Below are 12,217 nucleotides of genomic sequence, written 5' to 3' on the forward strand. Positions count from 1 at the left end.
TTCTGGACCTGGTGTTGTGCAATGAGACAGGATTATTTTGTGATCACTTAGTGAAGGCAGTGGCAGTAATGGTCATAATATGATTGAATTTACATACAGTTTGACAGAGAGAAGAGCGGGTCTAAGACTCGGATTTTAAACTTAAATTAGGGCTGTTATGAGAGCACGAAAGCAGACCCCAGTTAAAGTGAACTGGCAAATAATGTTAAAAGGTAGACATGAAGTGACAGTCACTGCCTTTGACTGCATGGCTGCATTTGACTGTGTGCGGCAACAAGGAGCCCTAGAAAAAAATAAAGTCAATGGGAATCAGAGGAAAAGGTCTCCACTGGTGTTACTTAAAAAAGAAAAATCTAAAATATCAGAATTAGCACATGAATTAGAGAGTCCAGTAACTCAATATCCCCATCAGGTTCCTTCATTGACTGTGCACAGAAGTCAAACTGCTGATGAAGCTCCTGTAGGGTAAACTGGCCAATTCACTTTGCAGACCATTAGCATCAGGAAGATAAATGTCAAGGCCCACTGTGCTGCTAAATCATCATTTATCAGCCTTAACAATGTAATGCTGGAGATTGATAGCTTCTCGTGTTTGATTATACACATAATTGCCAGGAGCCTGTCAATTGATGCTGAAATCAACACACACACATTACAGCAGCTGCGGTTAATATGTCCAAGTTGAACAAGAGAGTGTGAAATAATAGAAAAACAAACTTTGGGTCTACCAAATGTGACCTCAGCATGTTTCTGTGCAGTGGTGAGGGCTGAAAAACATACATTAGGCAAGAGGAAAAGCTGAAGAGTTTCCATCTTCACTGTCTCAGACGTATCCTCGGCACCTCATGATAGGATGAGGTCACCCACTTGGAGGAACTGGAGAGTGCTAATTCCATCAGCATATACTCATCATGAAGCCAAGGACATCTGTGCTGACTTGGCCATGTCCATTGGGTGCGCTACAGCTGTATATTCCAACACCTCTGTATAGTGAACTGGCTGCATGATCTGCCTTACCTCCACTACAGGGAACTCACAAGTGAGATATAAAGATAACAGTCAATGAAGCAGACAACGGGGAGACAGTCACCAGCTGTGATCGATGGAAACTGACTGCAGAAGCTTTGGGTGAAGAAGAGGAAATGCAGGTTCAGCTGTTCAAGAATAGGCCCAGAGAAAACATAATCCACCAGATCCTACATCTTTTCGGCCTTGTATATTCCTCTATAGCAAAAGCTGCAGCGACTATGAAAACAGATAGAAAGAGAAGTTGTGAGAGGGTCACAGACAGTTTACAGAGAGATGTTGATAGGTTGAGTAAGTGAGCAGAAAATGGAATATAATGTGGGAAAATATTAAGTCATTCATTTTGGAAGGGAGAACAAAATATTGTTTAAATGGAGTAAAGCTTCAGACCCAAAGAAATTGGGGGGATATTTGTGCAGAAAACACAGAAAGCCAATAGCAGATAGGAGCGACAGGTAATCAGGAAGGCTCATGAGGCCTTGGCCCTCATTTCAATGGGGTTGGAATATAAGAGTAGGGAAATCTTGCTGCAACAGTACAAGGTGCTGGTGAGACCACATCTGAAGTACTGTGAACAGTTTTGGTTCTGTTATTTAAGAAAATTTCATTGGTGGCAGTTCAAAGCAGGTTCACTCAGATGATCCCCAGTATGGAGGGATTGCCTTGTGAGTAAAGATCAAACAGATTGTGACTCTACTCACTGGAGTTTAGAAGAATGAGAGATGATCGCATTGAAACATATTGGATTCTTAAGGGGCTTGACAGGGTAAATGCCGGGAGAATGTTTCCCCTCGTGAAAGAATATAGGACCAGGGGGCATAGACCAGAATAAAGGCGCGCCAATTTCAGACTGAGACGAGGAGGAATTCCTTCTCTCAGAGGATTGTGAGCCTTTGGAACTCCTTGCCAAAGAGACCCATTTTGTGGGCGGAGGCATTGCGTATACTTAAAGCTGAGATACATAGCTTAATAATTAGTGGGGGAATCAAGAATTACTGGGAAGAAAGCAAACATGAGGAATGTCCGATCAAACATGATCCTATTGAATGGCAGAGCAGGCTCAAGGGGCTGAATGGCCTACTCTATTCCGCTTTCTAATGGTCTTATGCCCTGCCAGACTTGGGCTCCTGAGCCATGCAAGTGATGCAGAACACTGAGCACCCAGGTGCAAGCCATCATCTCATGAGATGGCAGTCTGCCAAAGGAATAATGAAATGACACAAGCAATTTCCCAATCTAAAAGCACAATTCCTAAATCTGGAGAGCTTTGGAAAATTAATGAATGCACCTACAATTTCCTCAACTATTTCATTTCATTGGCTGGATAGAGACCATCGGGTCCTGTTGATTTGATTGTCTTAATTCTCATTGTTTTGTCATTACCTTTTCGCTCCTCAAATTAAATTGTCTCAATTCTTCTCTTTGACTAAATTTTACATTTTTTGTACCATTGATAATCCACTGTAAAAAGATACCAAAAATGATTAATTTATTGAAGTGTTGCAGACATCTTTTCACACAAACCTGAATCTATATTCCCTTTACCACTGTCACAGATAAGAGGGAGAACTAAATTGAATTAAGTTAAAAATCACTCAACACCAGGTTATAGTCCAACAGGTTCATTTGGAAGCATTAGCTTTCAGAGCGCTGCTTCTTCAGGTGGTTGTGGAGTATAAGATCAGAAGATACTGAATTTATAGCAAAAGATTACAGTGTCATGTAACTGAAATGATATATTGAACAAACCTGGATTGTTAAGTCTTTCATCTTTTATAATGGGTTGCAGGTTTCAGTTCATTAATATGTAAATCCCATAACTTCTCTTAAATCATCTTCTTGAGATAACTTAAGGTTTTATAATGAAAGGTGATACCTCAGCTTAGACAATGCATTGAAGGTGTGAGGTGAGAGTCTATCTGTATCCCAATCTTGAATCAGACTGGTTTTATTTCCAAAGTGGAATTTACAAAATATTACATGGACTGACTGATTACATTGCCTGCCTGCAGATTGTGCATTTTTTGAACAAACGAGAATGTATCTGCAAAGATAATACTGCAAATACAATTTCACCCCACAGACAAATATGTGTGTGTGCGTGCATGAGAGAGAGGCAGAGTGAGTGCGTGCCCATGTGAGTGCGTGAGTGTGAGTGTGAGTCCACATGAGAGATGTGTGTTTGCATTTGTGAATGCTTGGTAAAGTGTGTGTGTGGTTGTGAGAGGGTGCCCACCCCAGTCCAACACCAGCTCCTCCACATCATGAATGGAATTCAACTTTTTTCTGTCCTCTCCCGTCCATATTAGGAGCTGGCTTTAAAAAAAAGGTTTTTTTTTGAGTTCTTTTCCCTGATTTCTACAAAGGCAACAGCATGTGTCTCCAAACCCTGTTTGTGAAGTCCAGTTTTAAATTACCCTCTGCAAATCCTTTTTGGTTAAAACAAAGTAGAGTTTATTAATGCATTTAAACACTCAAGGTAATGGCTTATGTAACATATTCGCACACATTCACTCAAGGCAAAAAAAAGAGAAATTATGTAAAATATAAGAATCCAAGATATCAGAATTAGCTCAAATGCCTAGGAGAGTTCAGTAAATCAATATCCCATTGAACATTTTTAAGGAAAGGATAGATAGACTTTTGAACAGTTAAGGAATTAAGAGGGTGGGTGAGTGGAGCAGAGTCCATGAAAGATCATCCAGGATCTTATTGAATGGCGGAGCAGGCTCAACAAGCCAGATGGCCTACTCCTGCTCCTTATCTTCTTATGTTGCTTCATTGGCTGTGGCTGTGCACAACAGTCTCTTTTGTAGAAGCTTTGAGACAGTCACGTTGCTGATGAAGGTGCTATGAAGTAAGTTGGCTGATTCACTTCGCAGGCGAAGTACAAGTTTCTCTTCAGAAATCAAACATTTGCAAAATACTGAGGTCAGAGGCAGGTATTCAGCTAAGCCTGGAGCTGCGTATATCTTTGTGTTTTACCAACAGATGCACAAACGAAAGTCAAAGCTGTACAATTGAAGATGTTTCCAACAGCCAGCAGCTCCAAGCATGTGATTGGGGCACTGAATTTAGCTACTCGCCTAACAAGCTGGAATTTGATGTCGTATTCCCAATTGTGTTTTGGAGCAAGTAATTGGGGAGTTGTTTGGATCACTTAAGGCACAATGGGTTTTGATGGTCTCCTTTGTTTGGCGACAAAAAAACTGCAGATGCTAGAATCCTAAGTAGAAAACCAGGAGGCTGGAATAACATGGCAAGCCAGGCTGCAACATTTGGAGGCTGAGGTCAACATCTTGTCTCTAAATCCTTTTTTTTAGCTCAGTTGGAGTGTTCAGCTATGCAAGGTGTGTCAAATTCTAGAGTGTGAGGGTTGGTTTTGTCCTCTGGTCACTGCTGGTTTGAACTTGCCATCAGGTGATCAGTAGCACATAGATTGTCAATCCAGAAAATGTACTTTTTAAGGAAATGGAAGAGAGTATAGCTTGAAATATAACAATGTGGGACTTGGTTGCCTTCCCTCAAGACATAACACCACCCTTTCTCATGCTGTACTAATTCACAGAATGTTTAATTATTGTCCATTATTTGTATCTATTACTTTTGCTATTTTTGAATCTGTTGCTTTTTATGGCTCTCCTAGTAAGCTGGATTTCTATTTTGCTTTGCAAGATTTTGGATTGCTTGTGAAATTTTAATTTACCTAGTTAAAATTGAAATTTGCTTGCAATGGTATTTTATTTCTTTTCCTTTTCACATTTGTCTGAGCTTATCTTTTTTGTCAAACTTGCCATTTTATTTTCTGCGTAGTCCTACACCACCTTCAATAGAATGGATTGTTGATTTGAGAAGAGAAGTGGAGAAGTATATGTCCTTTAGATTCTCTTCCAAGGACTACCTGAATTCAATTCAGCAAATTTTTAGTCTTTCTCCAGTCACTTATCAGTGAGTCCATGTCTCTGTACAGCAAACTGGTCAGTCCCACACTTTACCCCATTCTGTAGCCGTGTGAGTTTATTTCCCTCAAGTGCATCCTTACTTTAGAAATCATTCATCATCTCTACGTTTACAAGCTTCATTGGCAATGAGTTTCCATTTGTGTAAAAAGGTGCTTCCTCACTTACCCTCCCATTCTTTGACCTAAATCTTAAATTGTGTGCCTGTATGCTCCCCCAATTCTTTGGGAACAGCCTTTCTTTCTTTACCGTATCCAATTCTGTCATAATCTTGAGCACTATAAATTTTTCCTCAATCGCCTTTGGTCCAAAAGAAAAAAAAATCAGCTCTTCCAACCTTGAAGCTAAAATCTCATCACTGGAGCCATTTTGGCAAATCTCCTCTGTGCCTTTTCAAGGACTGTTACACTCTTTCCAGTGAGTTGTCTGAACATATAGGCAGCATTTTAGGGATGCAATGTACAGCCCTCTGCCTCCACCCCGCGCCGCCAATGCCTTGGCGAGTTTGGTGGCAGGGTCATTTAATTGGACAGGACGATGGCAGCTTGGGATCCTGCTGCCTTATTGCCCACTCCATCTAAGAAAGCTCTGCCTCTGTCTTCCCGTCTCCCTGCTCGCTCCTAATGCTGCTTGGTTATTTTCAAATACACCATGGTAGGTCAGTTCTTCACACATTCTTACTCATTAACCACTACTCTTGCTGTCATAGAGTCATACAGATGTACAGCACGTAAACAGACCCTTCGGTCCAACTCATCCATGCCGACCAGATACCCTAAATTAATGTAGCTCCATTTGCCAGCACTTGGCCTGTATCCCTGTAAACCCTTCCTATTCGTATACCCATCCAGATGCCTTTTAAATGTTATAATTGTACCAGACTCCACCACTTCCTCTGGCAACTCATTCCATACATGCATCACCCTCTTCATGAAAAAGTTGCCCCTTAGGTCCCTTTTAAATCTTTTCCCTCTCACTCTAAATCAATGCCGTCTAGTTCTGGACTCTCCCGTCCCAGGGAAAAGACCTTGTCTACTTACCCTGTCCATGCCCCTCATGATTTTATATGTTGTACCATCTTACCTCACTTGCAGACTTAGAAGCAGTACACAATCAACTGGATTCCATGCTACTAACTTCATGCTGAAATGGGAAGTGATATTATAGTTGCTCTTTCATGGAAAATATGGTTCTTTCAAGGAAAGAGGATTGCTGAGATCCTTGGCCTACTGGTAGTAGGTGGAGTGTTTTGTTCCGTTTAAAACAAAACAAAATCATTTCTTAGCACATTGCCTTCAATATGTTTTAGGAAAAATTGCACTGATTGTGCAAGATTGGAGGAAAATGTCCGTGGAAGCCACATGCTTCTCTTGTGGCACTGAATTCGTTGCTTAAAATGTTCTAATTATCTCTGCTGCCTGTATTTCACTCTAGTGCCACATAGCTCAAAGTATTTTCCTCAGACACAACACAAATTTGGAAAGCAAACATCTTTGCAGATGAAGTAAATGCAGTATGAAAATAGCAGATACCCACCCTAGGGTTTCACAGAAATCATTTGGGGGAAAATACACCTATATAATCGCCATTATAATTTACTGAAATTCTTGTGGTTATGAACTTAATCATGCATCAACTGATTCTGTCTATTTAAAATGGACATAGATACTCTTGGTATAGATTAGAATGATGTTGGCTGCATGGTAGAACATTGCTTCCATGTTTTGTTATATTTAAAAGTTGTGCTGAGGAAAACAGACATTTTCTCCTTTACAAGGTTAATGAAGGAATGCTTAACTTGCTTAGTCTTCTACAAGAAAAATGAGTAAAATAATGAAAGACCATTAGATATAGGAACTGAAGTAGACCATTCAGGCCATCAGGTTTGCTCTACCATTCAATGTGATCATGGTTGATCTGATCATCCTCAACTTCACTTGCCAACTTTTTCCCTCTAACTCTAGATTCATTCTCCCATTGAAAATCTATCACAACCTTGAAACTGATTAACGACACTGTCTTGACAGCCCTCAGTGGGAAAGAATTCCACAGATTCACTGCCCCCTGAAATGTGAAATTCCTCCTCATTTTTGTCATAAAAATACAACCCCTTATTCTGAGATTATGCCCTGTGGTCTTAGACTCTCCCATAAGGGGAACAAGATTTCTGCATCTCCCCTGACAAGTCCCATAAGTACCTTGTATGTTTCAATACGGTTATCTCTCATTCCTCCAAATTCCAATGTGTACAAGCCCATCCTCCTCAACCTCTCCTCAGAAGACAGTCTCTCCATACCTGCTATCGTACTTGTGAACTTTCTCTGGACTGCCTTGAATGCCATTATATCTTTCCTTAATAGGGGATCCAAAACCGTTTATAGTATTCCAGCTATGGTCTGACTAGTGCCTTGTAAGGTTTTCGTGAAACCTCCCTGTTTTTATACATCATTCCCTTTGGAATAAACCACCAACATTCCATTTGCCTTCCCTATTACCTGCTCAACTTGAATGCTAGCTTTTTGTAATTTATGTATGAGGACTGTGTTATAGCCTTTCTGCAGTCTTTCCAACGAAAAATCAGTTCCTCTCTCCTTCCTGACAAAGTGTTTAGCTTCACTTTTCCCACATTGTATTCCATCTGCAAACCTTTTGCTCACTTGCTTAAGCTGTCCATATCTCTCTGCAATCACTTTGTGTCACCCTTTACACTTGGCTTCCCAGCTACTTTTGCATCATCCACGCACTTGGTGTCAGTAAATTCACTTTTCTCATCCAAGTTATTAGCATATATTGTCCATAAATATGGCCTCATTATTGATCCCTATGACACTCCACTAGTTACAGGTTGCCATCTTGAAAATGTCATCCCTTACCCCAAATCTCTGTCTTCTATTAGTTAGCCAATATCCATGATACTATACACCTCCCTGAATCATGGCCTCTTATCTTAAGTAGTCTGATATCTGGTACCTTATCAAATGCATTCTGAAAATACAAATATATTACAACCACTACCTACCCTTTATCTATCCTGCTTGTCACCTTTTTAAAAAATTCAGAACATTTGTCAGACTTGATTTCGTTTTCATGAAGCTATGCTGACTCTGCTTGATCACAATGCTATTTTATACTTTCCAATGCACTCTAATATTTAGCCAATAACAGACATTAACCTAATTGGCCAATAGTTGCCTTGTTTTGTCAACTTTTCTTCTTAAATAAGGGTATATCCGACAAGTTTTATATGAACTTAAATATCTGTATACTTACTAATTATATTTGCAGTCTATCATTTCTAGCTGTCTTATAACTGAAATGTCTTTTAATCCCAAAATTAAGTGGTAACTAACTTTGGATATATCCATCAGTTTGTCCTTGAATAGAAAAAAGACTTAGGCTCACATCTGAAGATTTGTAAAGTTTCCATTATAGTCAAAAAGGTTAATGCTTAATAATTATAGGAGTAAATTCCCTTCAGAATATCCATTTAGTTCTTTGTTGGTAGAGACCATATAAATAGCAGGAGCAGTTTTAATTCAATGATGATTGTAAGAAAGGGAATGCGTTCTTTCCTTTGTAACTTTAGTTCTGTATCTTCCCTTCCTTCATGTATAATATTTGTTTAATGCATAATTCAGATAGAGATTGTTTAATACAAACCTATTTGTTAATCATTAGATTTAGATTTTTCAATGTATGTGCCAAGTTGACAAAGTGCCAAGATGGATAATTAAGGTTGGAATGTTGGCTCTAAATATTTATTATGGAAATTTCCTCAATTTAAATTAAGAATATATATTATTACATTCACTATTCCAGCACTGAGATGTCTTCCAGTACGCCTTCAGACATTTTAGAAGCTAAACAAAGTTCGATCATGCAGTTGTTAGTTTATTAAAATTGGAGGCAATTTTCAACATCGTAAAAATTGCATGGTGGTATGTGAGATGTCCACTACATCCATTTATACCAGTGGAAAGTTTAACATTTTAAATGGTTACAAGCAGTCCCAGGAAAGTGCATAGCATGGCAGTATCAGAGCGGAAGATCATTGTGGGGCGAAAATGAGCATGAAGATCACTGATGTTTGCTGTCGTTAGAGTGAGCTGCAGTGGTCACTTTAAGGGCTGCTGGTTAGGCAGCTTGAGTTCCAGCACCAATGGGCTGAGTATGAGCAACATATTCATGACTTACTGACAACTGGACCTTGCAACCTACATTAAATCTTAATATATGTATAGATGTTGTAGTGAGGCCCATTTTAAGGTCTGCCGAAATGGCCATGAGTGACGAGTGGGAAGTACGTTTTCAAAAAATAATTGTGTGCCTGCCTATCATTTTTCAGTGTAACAAGAGCAGTAAGCTAATGAAAAACACCACATTTGGATCTGAAATATAAAAATAGTCTCAACTAATGTCTTCCTACTGCAGTTCTTAACATTTTCTATAAGTTAAACATTTATCTCTGATTTTTGACTCTGATAGAAATATTATGAAAAGGGCTTTGGTTAAGTAACTTTATGTCGGTTTATGTCTAAATAGGTTTTCCGTAATGTTTTGTGTAGATATTCTTTGCTTTATGTTGCTTCTACAGCAGCCCTCTTTTAATTAAAGCTGGTAAAGCACTCACGGTCTAAGTATAGTTACAGTAATGGTAGTAAGTATTTACACTGAGTTCTCAGATACCAGAGATATATATGAAAGCATATCAAGTATGAATACATGTAGCTGCCATTTTACAGCATTTTTACAAGAGATTAATAAATAGGTTACTGAATGTTTTAGCTAAATGCTTTTTGTTTCAGTAATCAAGTGAATTTTGGAGGGAAAACACACAAATTCAATATTTGGGGAAAGAATGCTGTGAACAATGCCTTTTTTTTGTTTCTGTCTTGTATATTTTGTGTCAGTGCTGCAGGCTGCATGTGCAAATCTAATGTGTAATCTGTAGTAAGTAAAATCAAGATTTAGTACCATATGTTGAATAAAACTGATAACTGTGGCACATAAACAACCTTCCCAGCATCATACTACTTTTAAAGTGCAGCCAATGGCTAGGAAAGTTTGGGCCAGTGGTGACCTTGCCTACTGCTGGAAAAATCAGGGGCAATTCCGCCTCGACTAGTTATTGGGACTTTGACCTGTGGGCTCCCGAGCCTTTACGAGATGGGTCCCTATCACTGGGCTGCATGACAATCAGATAAAGGGCAGCCCTTCAGTTCCAGCAGCACCTTAGGAAGGAGTGGCCACTGCTATCAGTAACATCAGTGGATCCAGAATTAGGTAAATGGATCCAGCTCGCCCGGGCCATTCAGGCAGCCACCAGTGAAAGGCAGTGTGGCCATTTATGATGGTAGGTGTGGGTGTTTCAACAGGGTAGGTTTTACCATTAGGAGGGTCCTTCATGGGCCAGAGGGCTCCAGATCAGGAGGGACAACACCCAAGCCTGCAGGGATGCTGCCAAGGTATATCTGCACTGATGGTAGGGTGCCCACCAGCCACTGGTAGTGGCACAAAGATGCCCTTAAGTGACATTTAATTCTCCAATAAGGGTTCCAACTGACCTGGGTCAGGGGCCCATGTGCCACTTGTCCTGGCACTGGTAAAATACCAATGGCAACAGAAAGGTATGCTGCACACTCATCATCTGTGCAATGTTTCACTGTCTGCATCTCCCAGCATGCTCGCCGGGGCCCTCTGACATCCAAATCAATACTGTTTTATCATGTGGGAAAATTTGCACAGACTCTGGTCCCAAGATTTTAAAACAAACGGGTATGAAAGACGAGACAAATGTAACTTTGGTTTTGTTCATAGCCCTATTCATGAAGGAGGGCTTCCTTCTCTTTTTTGAAAGTGTTTGGCTCAGCAGGCAGGTTGGACTGCTTTTACATCTTATCTCAATTGAGGGCAATATCACCATTGTACTGTCCTGAAACATTTTCCAGTGTTGTGTCCGCCAAAATGTTGTAGGCTTTGAATGACATACATATTTTAGTTTTCATTTTGATGCCATTAGATAAATGTTCTCAATATTTTTCTCATTAAACTAAATACGAAAAGCTGATAAAAGGCCCATTTGTGATGACATGTTTGACTGTATTTTTCAGCATACAGGTTCCTGCATGTGTTCAGGAGATTCTATCTTGTCATATGTTTTAAAGAGAAATAATGTCTTCAAGATATTCAGCATTTGAAATGTTGTTGAACAATATTTTTTCCTAGTGTAAAATATATGTAAATATGCTTGTACTGCTTTTATAACCTATGTAGGAGACTTGAAATTATGCCAACTGTGCAGTCCTTCAAATTAAATTTATCTGTGGAACATTCTTAAATAAGTAAAAGCAAGCTGAAGTAGATGACAGTCTGTTTGCACTCTGCTTCCATCACTGATATTTGATATTACTGCAATAAATGCAGTGCCACAGAACAATGGCCTACTCACTGTTTCAGAAGTATTAACAAAATTGCATTGTTACAAAAAAATTAACAATTGAAAATATAAATATACATGAAACAAATATCAGTGCCTTAAGGAGGGATGGAAATAAGTCAACTGGTTGCAAAAGTGCATTAGTGGACATCAGTGTGTTGCATACATGTAATATCAAGACTGTTTGAAAGGTGCTAATTGGCCTCCTGCAACTGTCACAGTGGGTTAGTTTTGTCATTTGAAACCTTTAGCCAGGAGTTGAACATTTTAAGGCAGTTGGAAAAAAAAACATGAGAATGAGAAATGCTTTACTGACACAATAAGTGTATCATGAAAATATATTTTCATTTTTAGAGATTAAAGTGACGTAGCTGGAATATGTAATCTTCATTAAACGTGGGACAATGATTTTATTAGGACCTTGCCATTCCTATCACCCTCCTATTTCTCACAGTATACAACTTACTTAATCAGCCTAACATAACTAGGTTAGTGCCTATCATTTTGCACGTTACGAGAAGCAGCCTGTTCTCTATCATTATGTGTATTTCACATAATCCTAAAGGAATTTATTGTTCCTTTGAGAAGGGATTGTAGATTGGTAATTGGATAAGAACCTTTTCTGCTAGAATAGCAGGCTGATTATAGTTAGAATGGGTTGTCACTAAATGCATGCTGAGTATTTTACTCTGTATTTTCAAACTCTATTTTCTAATATTATCTTCTCAGGAACCGGCCGTGTAGTTGGTTTTACGGGAGCTGCTCCCATTTTTAAAGCACCTCCAGACTAGCTACT

General features: G+C 39.2%; 1 protein-coding gene across 25 annotated transcripts in view; it reads left to right on the plus strand.

Annotated features, from left to right (window-relative positions):
* Window positions 1-12,217, plus strand: part of eya4 (EYA transcriptional coactivator and phosphatase 4) — a 554,349-nt gene that overhangs the window by 97,272 nt on the left and 444,860 nt on the right. The window lies entirely within an intron of this gene.

Source organism: Chiloscyllium plagiosum, chromosome 3 (genome assembly GCF_004010195.1).
Source record: "Chiloscyllium plagiosum isolate BGI_BamShark_2017 chromosome 3, ASM401019v2, whole genome shotgun sequence".
Taxonomy (NCBI): Eukaryota; Metazoa; Chordata; class Chondrichthyes; order Orectolobiformes; family Hemiscylliidae; genus Chiloscyllium; species Chiloscyllium plagiosum.